General features: G+C 40.8%; 1 protein-coding gene and 1 non-coding gene across 3 annotated transcripts in view; both read right to left on the reverse strand.

Moving 5' to 3' along the window:
- The window catches only part of PCMT1 (protein-L-isoaspartate (D-aspartate) O-methyltransferase), a 54,281-nt gene that overhangs the window by 38,066 nt on the left and 4,502 nt on the right, over window positions 1-11,713 (reverse strand). The gene's annotated exons all lie outside the window — the stretch shown is intronic.
- On the reverse strand, window positions 5,219-5,358 carry LOC116549875. The gene has a single exon (XR_004268137.1). It is a non-coding gene; the product is annotated as a U4 spliceosomal RNA (small nuclear RNA).

The raw sequence follows: 11,713 nt of genomic DNA on the forward strand, positions 1-11,713 counted from the left end.
CCTTTTTTTTTTTTTTTTTTTTTGGAATTAACAGTCTTTATTGGGCTCAGACCAGGAGTCCATGCATCTTGAGGACCTCTGTGTATTTGTCAATTTTCTTCTCCACGTTCTTCTCGGCTTGTTTCCGTAGCCTCATGAGCTGTTTCTTCTTCCGGTAGTGGATTCATCCTTCTCTAGATGGATACTTAAAGTGTGACATCTTAAAGATTTTACTTGAGGCACATTCTAAAAATCAAAGCAAGTTAAAGAAATTGGCCAGGCACAGTGGCTCATGCCTGTAATCCCAGCACTTTGGGAGCAGAGGTGGACGAATCATGAGGTCAGGCATTTCACCATGTTGTCTCCTAGACAACATGGTGAAATACCATCTCTACTAAAAAATACAAAAAAAAAGAAAAAAAAAAATTAGCTGGGCATGGTGGTGCACACCTGGAATTCCAGCTACTCAGGAGGCTGAGGCAGGAGAATTGCTTGAACCTAGGAGGTGGAAGTTGCAGTAAGCTGAGATCGTGCCACTGTACTCCAGTATGGGTGACAGAGCGAGACTTTGTCTCAAAAAAAAAAAAAAATCACTTGCTTCAAGCTTGATAATATACTTCTATCAAATTTATGTGAGCTTCTTTGGCTCTATGGATATGGAGGCATATGGAATTGCTTCTAAATTGTTATTAACAGCACGCCATCAGTCATTTATTAAAAAGCGGAACCCGGCCGGGTGCGGTGGCTCATGCCTATAATCCTACCACTTTGGGAGGCGGAGGTGGGTGGATCACCTGAGGTCAGGAGTTCAAGACCAGCCTGGCCATCATGGTGAAACCTCTTTAAAGAAAAAAAAAATTAAAAAAAGAAAAGCAGAACCCATCAAGGCTCAGAATAAAACTTTTCTTAGGCATTACCGGGTGGTTTCCAAAATGTTCACAAGTTTCTTATTAGTTATTTTTGCCCCAGGATCCCATGTTTTAAAGAATGCTTAAACTTGGGCATGTCCATAGGGTAAAAAATAATAATAAAAATTTTTTAAATGCTTAAACCAAACTACTATATATTTACTAAGTTTTTAAATCATTTTCTATTTTTGGTAATCTATGATATATATAAAATATCATAGTGCCCTATGCCAGTGCCCTAAAATATTTCTAGCAAACAGCAAAGTAATTTGATGTTGTACTTTGCATGTAGAGACTAATTAGGGGTAAACGTGCAATTACCATTAGGCTTTTCTGAAATAGAGAACAGCTTGAGAACCACCCATACCCAATCTGCTTGCAGCCCTAGGGTATAAAGACCCTAATTAAATGATTATAATAATGGCTAATGTTGGTCCAAATATGTAACTGATCCAAATGAGAACAGTATTCAAAAAGGAGAATGCAATAGAATCCAAGCTATCACCCAAATAATAAAAAGCTTGAAAAAATTAGGGTCGTAAGAAAAATATGTTTCTTTTCCTAACTTGAAGGGTGGATGAAAACGGGCACAGAGGATAAATCAAATTCCAGGAAAAAAACACACTATACGAGAGATATGATTTACATATGAAGAAAACTAAAATGTGGCAAGATTTTGAGCAACTGATGTTTTTAAAAAAAGGCATAATATTTGACAGTCTTCAACAGCAGAAAGGTCTGTAATACAGGAAGCAAACAGCAGGGAATAAACCCAACACACTACACAGTTCAGCAAAGTATGGATATAGTCAAAAATATTAATGATGGCTACTGATTTCAACTTTTGAAATCAACAATAAGGTGCAGAAGATTTATTTACTGCTCAGAATGAAGTGTAAATGTTATCAACTTTGACAATGTAAAAGAACTGTCAATCAATTAGGAAACGAGAGCGGGAACTCCCTAATACCCTTTCTTTCGAAGTAGACAGGTTAAGAGGTAGTGTCAGTTTATAAATTGTGGAACAAGAAATAGAGGTTAAAGTCTATTATTCAAAGTTACAAAGGTGCCTGGGCACAGTGCCTCTTGCCTGTAATCCCAGCACTTTGGGAGGCCAAGTCGAGGTGGATCACAAGGTCAGGAGATCAAGACCACCCTGGCTAACACAGCGAAACCCTGTTTCTACTGAAAATACAAAAAATTAGCCAGGTGTGGTGGCAAGTGCCTGTAGTACCAGCTACTCGGGAGGCTGAGGCAGGAGAATTGCTTGAACCCGGGAGGTAGAGGTTGCAGTGAGCCGAGATCGCGCCACTGCACTCCAGCCTGGGCAACAGGAATGAAACTAGGTTTCAAAAAAAAAAAAAAGGTTACAAAGGTAACCACCAAAGAGGAACCAAAAACTATGATAATAACTATATGAAGGAAGGGTATAGGTTTGTATTGTGTAAGTCCTCATCCATCTTGGCAGGAGGTCAACATATGATGTCTAAAGTAGATAAAACATGAAACAGCAGTTTAAGCATATGATTTAGAGATATGAAGGTAATCACAAGAACCAAAAAAACCAAAAACATAGCTAAAGTGGTTTATTCTAAGCAATGAGCCTGGTACTGTATCTTTTTCTTTCTTTTTTTTTTTTTTCTGAGATGGAGTCTCACTCTGTCGCCCAGGCTGGAGTACAATGGCGAGCTCCCGGCTCAGGCAACCTCCGCCTCCTGGGTTCAAGCAATTCTCCTGCCTCAGCCTCCCAACTAGTTGGGATTATAGGCATACACCACCATGCCCGCTAATTTTTGCATTTTTAAGTAGAGATCGGGAAGTAGAGACTGGGTTTCACTATGTTGGTAAGGCTGGTCTCAAAACCCTGACCATGTGATCCGCCCGCCTCAGCCTCCCAAAGTGCTGGGAATACAGGCATGAGCCACTGCGCCCAGCTTATACTGTATCTTTTAAATATGTACATATATTACTTGAATACATATATTACTTGATTAAAAATTAATCTCAATCCTCCTAGCCTATCATAGATAGTATGTATGTGTATATATATATATTTATGTATATATATACACACACGCACACATACACACACAGACCACCCTTACAATTAGCAAGACACAGCAAGGACTCCTTTACTTTTATAGTGATTAAATTTTATTTTGTGTGTGTGTGTGCGTGTATATGTATATATATATATATACATTTTTTTTTTTTTCTTTTTACCTGCATCCTCTATAATCCAGTATATAGTGATAGAATTTTATTTGGGTGCATTTCCAATTAGTCTCCCTGTGATTATGTGTAACCCTACAATTAAGTTCTTGTCAATGGAACATATGTAAAATTTATGTATACAACTTCCAGATCATGCTCTTAAAAGGCATGGGTGTTTTCCTTTTTCTCTTGCTTATCTCCCCATTGGCTGGAAGAGGGAAATGGTGAAGGTACACTGTCTTTAACCTTGCGGATGAGGAAAAGAACAGAGCCACAAGAGAGGAGTCTAGGTTTTCAGCACCATGGAACTACCATACCAGCCTTGAACTGTTTGGATTGCTATGAGAGAGAGAAACTTTTATTTTGTTTAAGGTATTGTTTTGGTTTTCGTTATAGCAACTGAACAATGTACCTTCATGCACAAGGCATATGAAGAGGCAAATAAGACCAGCCTGAGTGGCTGAGTGCAGTGGCTCACACCTGTAATCCCAGGACTTTGGGAGACCAAGGCGGGCAGATCACCTGAGACCAAGAGTTCAAGACCAGCCTCACCAACATGAAGAAACCCCAGTCTCTACAAAATTAGCCAGGCATGGTGGAGCATGCCTGTAATCCCAGCCACTCAGGAGGCTGAGAAAAGAGAATTGCTTGAAGCTGGGAGGCAGAGGTTGCAGTGAGCTGAGATTGCGCTATTGCACTCCAGCCTGGGGAACAAGAGCAAATGAAACTCCGTCTACCAAAAAAAAAAAAAAAAAAAAAGGCCAGGGGTGGTAGCTCATGCCTGTAATCCCAGCACTTTGGAGGTCCAGGCAGCTGGATCACCAGGTCAGATTAAGACCAACATGGTGAAACTCCATCTCTACTAAAATACAAAAATTTACCCAGGCATGATGGTGCACGCCTGTAGTCCCAGCTACTAGGGAGGCCGAGGCAGGGAAATCACTTGAACCCAGGCAGCAAAGGTTACAATGATGGGATCGGGGGGAGAGGAGAGAGAGAGATAGAGAGAAAGAGAGAAAGAAAATAAGCTACAGATGGATTTCAAGTCATATAGAAACTTTTTCTAGCCGGGCGCGGTGGCTCAAGCCTGTAATCCCAGCACTTTGGGAGGCCGAGGCGGGTGGATCACAAGGTCAAGAGATCGAGGCCATCCTGGTCAACATGGTGAAACCCCGTCTCTACTAAAAATACAAAAAAATTAGCTGGGCATGGTGGTGCGTGCCTGTAATCCCAGCTACTCAGGAGGCTGAGGCAGGAGAATTGCCTGAACCCAGGAGGCGGAGGTTGCAGTAAGCCTAGATCGCGCCATTGCACTCCAGCCTGGGTAACAAGAGCGAAACTCCGTCTCAGAAAAAAAAAAAAAAAAAAAAAACTTTTTCTAAGCTTGTTACAAGGTTACATCTCAATAAAAGAAACATGACCTTATTATATTAGTTTATAAGACTTAGATAGCTATTAATCATCTACCCTATATTTCTTCTCTGCTATCAACATGTATGGGAAAACAGTAAGAAATTAACAAAGCTGGGCCGGGCACAGCGGCTCACACCTGTAATCCCAGCACTTGGGAAGGCCAAGGCAGGTGGATCACCTAAGGTTAGGGGTTTGAGACCAGCCTGGCCAACATGGCGAAATCCCGTCTCTAACAAAATACAAAAATTAGCTGAGCACAAGGTGGCAGGTCCCTGTAATCCCAGCTACTTGGGAGGCTGAGGCAGGAGAACTGCTTGAACCTGGGAGGTGGAGGTTGCAGTGAGCCAAGATCGCCCCACTGCACTCCAGCCTCAAGACAAAAGTGAAACTCCGTCTCAAAAAAAAAATTAACAAAACTTTCACCTTTTTCTTCCCATTCAGAATGACTGGTATTACAGATGCTAAGTAGAGGTTGAGGCACTCCCAGTGTATTTTTTCTGTACTGAAAAAAGTCTGAAAGGAATTAGTTTTAAATTCATAATATAATCAAGAAAGAATTTTACGGGATGGCAAGTTATGGTGAAGCATATTCTCTGAATACCAGAGATTATTTTAAAATATGTATCTTTGCCAACCAATGGGGGAAAAAGCAAAATAAAATGTATCTTTCTCTATACTTTAATAACCTTTTTTTTTTAAATTCAGTCCCCGTAGACTGTCAAAAGTTGCCAATGCCAATTATATTTCAAGTCGTCATGACGCGGTATTGGGAAAAGTTTTCAATTAGCAATAATCGTGCTTCAGATAAACCTCCTTGGCTACGATACTGCCACTGTGCAAAGCTTACCTTAATAGCTTGATACATACAGGTATTGATCAACTTGTGACCTATGCAACTGACGACCATTCAACTTTACGACCACAATCGCTAGCCACAACTGTTCTGCGTCTGGCAGCGCAAACGTTGCCCAACTGGGTGTATGACAGTGCCGACCAGCTTCCGGCAGCACTACTATCTCCACGTGCACCATTTCAACTGTTATCCCAGACTCGGTACAGCAATTTGTGTTTTGTGTCTTGGATATTTTTCATCAAACCCCTCCCAATAAACTTCTTATACATTTCGAAGCAATGGACCCAAACATGGAACAATCTGCAGGCATTGAACGAATGGCGCACGATGTGTTTCGTTCGTATCGTGAAATTTATGAAGAAAAAAAGAAACATACAATTCAGACAAAGCTCACCATGTTTATGAAAAAACCAACTCCGGTAACTCCAACTGCTGCCTCAGATGACGACATCAACAATCCGCAGCCAAGCACCAGCGGCCAATAAAATGTTTCTTACATGTTTATATATTTTGATATGTTTTGCAATTGGGAAAATGTTTCCTATGGTATTTTTTACACCTATATTTTGTATTTTTATATGCACCTGTATTTTGTAATTTTGTATGTTTTGCAAATATTAAACCAGTTGCACTGGTAATGCAGTGTTTTACTTAAACCTGACGAATGTAAAAAGAAAAAAACAAAATGGTGTAGAGATGATACAAATGGCATAAAATGAACAAAGAAAATTATGATATATAATAATGAAAGAAAATTATGATAAAATATGACTTAAAGATTTTTATAACATCATTTCACAGTACAGTACTGTACATATAGCCTACTCAACTTACGACCAAATTGTGTTATGACTGGTCTGTCGGAACCAATTGTGGTCGTAAGTCGAGCACTGGCTGTAGTGTTTAAGTGTTATTTCTCAAAGGAGGATATGTTTCTTGGATTCCTTTAAATCTCTGACAAACTACAGTGTTATGAAAAACTTAAAATGCAGGTAACATTATACGTTAATGTTAAACTATTAACTTCTGTGGTTGGCATCTAAAACTCATACACTCCACAAGTAATTTCATGCAATCAATAACACTATTTAAAAAAATTGGGTCAGGCACGGTGGCTCATGCCTGTAATCCCAGCACTTTGGGAGGCTGAGGTGGGTGGCTCACGAGGTCAAGAGTGTGAGACCAGCCTGGCCACATGGTGAAACCCCGTCTCTATTAAAAATACAAAAATTAGCTGGGGATGGTGGTGCATGCCTGTAGTCCTAGCTACTCAGGAAGCTGAGGTAGGAGAATTGCTTGAACCTGGGAGGCAGGGGTTACAGTGAACTGAGATGGCACTACTGCCCTCCAGCCTGGGCAACAGAGCAAGACTCTGTCTCGGGGAAAAAAAAAAAAAATTGGCCAGGCGCAGCGGCTCACTCCTATAATCCTAGCACTTTGGGAGACTGGTTGGGCAGATCACTTGAGGTCAGGAATCACTTGTCCACCAGCCTGGCCAACATGGCGAAACCCCATGTCTACTAAAAACATAAAAATTAGCAGGGTATGGTGGCACATGCCTGTAGTCCCAGCTACTCGGGCAGCTGAGGCACGAGAATCGCTTGAACCGGAGATGCGGAGGTTGCAGTGAGCGGAGATCATGCCACTGCACTGCAGCCTGGGCAATACAGTGAGACTCTGTCTCAAAAAATATTTTTTTAAACCACAGAATCTAGGTACCCTGGGGAAAAAAAAAAATCACAGAATCTTGGATTTTTAAGGGTCCTTAGAGATCTAGTGTACATTCTAATCTGATGACAAAATCCCTTCTACAATATCCCTTACAGTGAAATGGTCAACTATTCTTTGCTTCAACATATTCAGTGACAGAAAACACTTTTTCGAAGCCAACTCTTTGATTGTTAGGATAGCTTTGTGAATACTTCCTTATAATGAGCCAAAATCTGCCTCCCATTTGTCCTGGTTTGACCCTCTAGTACATGACATTGCTTCAAATATTTAAACACCCCTGTCCCTAAAGCCTTTTCTCTGCTAAACCAAACCACTTCAATCGTGTCAAAGCACCATATAAGATGCTAACCCCCCTGTTATCTTCATCACCCTTGTCTGATCATCTTTAGTTTTATGCTGCCACCCTGAAAGCATTTAACCAAAGCTAAATATATTAATAAAAATATTTTTGTAACAGCACAATTGAAGCTTTCCCCTCCTACAGCCTAAGATCTCATTAACAAGAATGCAATACAACCAACCATCAAGATCTACTACAATCCAAAAGAACCTTGAGTAATGGCAGACACATTCTCTATCTATACTGTCCAACAGGTGGTCACTAGCTCCACGTGGCTACTGAGCTCTTGAAATGTGGCTAGTATAACTCAATATATAAATTTTTATTTGTATTTATTTTTATTTTTTATTTTTTTGAGACAGTGTTGCTCTTTCACCCAGGCTAGAGTGAAATAGTGCAATCTTGGCTCACTGCAACCTTCAACCCCCAGTTTCAAGTGATTCTCCTGTCTCAGCCTCCCAAGTAGCTGGGATTATAGGCACCTGCCACCATACCAGCTAATTTTTCCATCTAAAAAAAAAAAAACGGGGTTTCACCATGTTGGTCAGGCTGGTCTTGAACTACTGACCTCAGGTGATCTGCCCACCTTGGCTTCCAAAGTGTTGGGATTACAGGTGTAAGCTACCACACCTAGCCCTAATTTCTGCATTTTTAGTAGAGATGGGGTTTTGCCATGTTGGCCAGGCTGGTCTCGAACTCCTGACCTCAGGTGATCTACCCACCTTAGCCTCCCAAAACAGGGATTACATACAGGCATGAGCCACCACGCCCCACCAATTTTATTTATTTATAAATAATTTAAATTTAAACATACACACAGGATTTTAAGTTTACTTACTAGTACCTACCCATAAAACTGGCTTGAGGGCCGGGCGCGGTGGCTCAAGCCTGTAATCCCAGCACTTTGGGAGGCCGAGGCGGGTGGATCACGAGGTCAAGAGATCGAGACCATCCTGGTCAACATGGTGAAACCCCGTCTCTACTAAAAATACAAAAAAATTAGCTGGGCATGGTAGCGCATGCCTGTGATCCCAGCTACTCAGGAGGCTGAGGCAGGAGAATTATCTGAACCCAGGAGGTGGAGGCTGCGGTGAGCCGCGATCACGCCATTGCACTCCAGCCTGGGTAACAAGAGCAAAAACTCCATCTCAAAAAAAAAAAAAAAAAAACTGGCTTGAAATAAGCCAAAATGAGGAAGTATATTCTGGACTCTGAGGCCCCAATTTCTTAGGATTTTACTAGCTAGTTACATTTTTCCCATGTACACAGAAAAGTAATGGAATATTAAGACTAAATGCTGGCTAGGTGCAGTGGCTCATGCCTGTATTCCCAGCAATTTGGGAGACTAAGGTGGGTAGATCATTTGAGCCCAGGGGTTTGAGATGAGCCTGGGTAACATTGGGAAACCCCATCTCTACACAGACAAAAATTAGCCAGGCATGGTGGTGTGCAACTGTAGTCCCAGTTACTTGGGAGGGTGAGGTTGGGGGATCTCTTGAACCCAGAAAAAGGAGGTTGAGGTGAGCCAACATTACGCCACTGCACTCCAACTTGGGCAACAGAGACACTGTCTCAAAAAAAAAAAAAAGAAAGAAAGGAAAGAATAAATGCTCTTTGCTATTAACAACACCTACACACCTACTAGTGCCTAAGAACTGGTTCTATAAATAGAATTAGAAAACGATTTCATTATTTAAAAAAGTAAATGCTTTTAGTATACAAAAACCCAAATAATCATAATTCTTGCATATTCAAATGGCTACTAAAGATCTCCACTTACATGTCTTATAAGAACCTGACATTCCTCAAAAGAAACTCCTGATTTCCCACATTCCCCCTCCTCACAGAATAACCCTGGCTGCTCACTCACTCACCACTTCCAATTCAGAAAATGGCAAATCATTCCAGTTGCCAAGGGCTAAAACCTTGGTGTTGGATCCTCTAATCTTTCTCCCAAACCCTAAATCCAAATCTAGAATTTGCTACTTCTTCTGCCTGGAATGCTTATCCCAAGTCTACCTGCCTGATCTGTATCAATTCCTCCAGCAAATCTTTGGTCTAACGATACCTTACTGAGGCCTTCTCTACAACTACAAACCTACTGCCCCACACACTCTGTCCTCCCTTCCTACTTTGTCACTTATCATGTGACATACTATACTTGGCTGCTCCCATTAGAAGCTACAAGAGGGAGTGGATGTTTGTTTTGTTCACTGCTATATCCCCAGTGCCTGTCATATAGAAGCCACTCAAATATCAGCTGACTGAATGACAAATTCTATAAACATTATATATGTAAAATGACAAAATCAAGAATGCAAAAGAAACATAAGTAGAAATAATTGATGCATTAGGGGAATGGACTAAATTATTTTTACAAGTAAAAACAGATAAAAGAACAATTGTTTTCAGTGTCCAGTATAGTAGTTCCCCCTTATCCACAGGGAATACGGTCCAAGACCCTTAATAGATGCCCAAAACTGCACACAGTACCAAAGTCCATACAGCCCATACAGTGGCTCAACATGTTGGTTTTTTTTTAAAGACAAGGTATTGCTCCATCACTCACGCTAAGTGTAGTGGCATGATCTTGGCTCATTGCACCGTCAACCTCCTGGGCTCAAATGATCCTCCCGTCTCAGCCTCCCGTGTAGCTGAGACTATAGACATGTACTACCATATCCAGCTAATTTTGTTTATGTTTTGTAGAGAAAATAACAAATGTTATTCTCACTATGTTGCCAGGCTGGTCTCGAACTCTTGGACTGAAGCAATCCTCCTGCCTCAGTCTCCCAAAGTGCTGAGATGACATGTGTGAGCCACCGTACTCGGCCCTCCTTGACTTATAGCAGGTTTATGTCCCTTTATGCCAGGTTAATATCCAGTAAAGTAAAAAACTTGTCAGTCAAACCACTGCTAAGTCAGGGACCATTTGTATATTTTCTTCCAATACATAACATACCTATAACAAAGTTTAATTTATAAATTAGGCACAATTAAGAGATTAACAAAAATAATGAATAATAAAATATAACAAGTATAATAACATGCCAGCACCGTTATTCTTGTACTTTGGGTCCATTATTAAGTAAAATAAGAATAATTTACACATAAGCCCTGTCATACTGTGACAATCACTGCTAACCAAACAGGCTACTAAGTGACTAACAGACAGGTAGTGCAGACAGCATGGATATGCTGAACAAAGGGATGATTCATGTCACGGGTAGGATGAAGTGGGACATCTAGAGAGTTCCTCATGCTACTCAGCATGGGACACAATTTAAAACTTATGAATTGCTTATTTCAGGAATTTTCCATTTAATATTTTCATACCTCAGTTGACTTGAGGTAACTGAAATTTCAGAAAGCAAAACCATGTAATAAGGGAGGGATGACTACCTAGCATTTGAAGCCTATCCTTTAACCTCCCACAAACCCTCTGGTTTAAATACCCCTGCTCCAGAACATTACCTCACCTACTCATGCTACCTTCCTAAATTTTACCTTGGCTTGAAATTATATTAATACAAGTAGAAAATAAACTCTAATATAAGCATTACTTAAATGTCACATTCCCTGGATTAAGCAGATTCACAGTTGTTTTAAATTAGGCTAATTTGTTTCAAGAGCATATCACCAGTCCATAAACATAAAAATTTTATTTTTCATTTCTATAGACCTATGCTGACCAATATGGTAACTACTAGATACATGTGGTTACTTCATTAAGTTAATTAAAATAAAACCGAATTTCAGTTCTTCAGTTGTCCACATTTCAAATGTTAAATGCCACATGTCACTGGTTCTCAAAATGTGGTCCGTAGACCAGCAGTGCACCACTTACAAATCTGTTAGAAATACAAATTCTCAAGCTCCAGCAATCTGTGTTCTGAAAGGCTCTGCAGTTGATCCAGGAGATTTTGAACCATGCTCAAGTTTTAGTCACTGTTAAATTACTTAAGAGTGAGGCCGGGCGCGGTGGCTCAAGCCTGTAATCCCAGCACTTTGGGAGGCCGAGGCGGGTGGATCACGAGGTCAAGAGATGGAGACCATCCTGGTCAACATGGTGAAACCCCGTCTCTACTAAAAATACAAAAAACATTAGCTGGGCATGGTGGCGCATGCCTGTAATCCCGGCTACTCAGGAGGCTGAGGCAGGAGAATTGCCTGAACTCAGGAGGCGGAGGTTGCGGTGAGCCGAGACCGCGCCATTGCACTCCAGCCTGGGTAACAAGAGTGAAACTCCGTCTCCAAAAAAAAAAAAAAAAAATT

This window comes from Sapajus apella, unplaced genomic scaffold (genome assembly GCF_009761245.1).
Source record: "Sapajus apella isolate SASKATOON/1434 unplaced genomic scaffold, GSC_monkey_1.0 scaffold6, whole genome shotgun sequence".
Taxonomy (NCBI): Eukaryota; Metazoa; Chordata; class Mammalia; order Primates; family Cebidae; genus Sapajus; species Sapajus apella.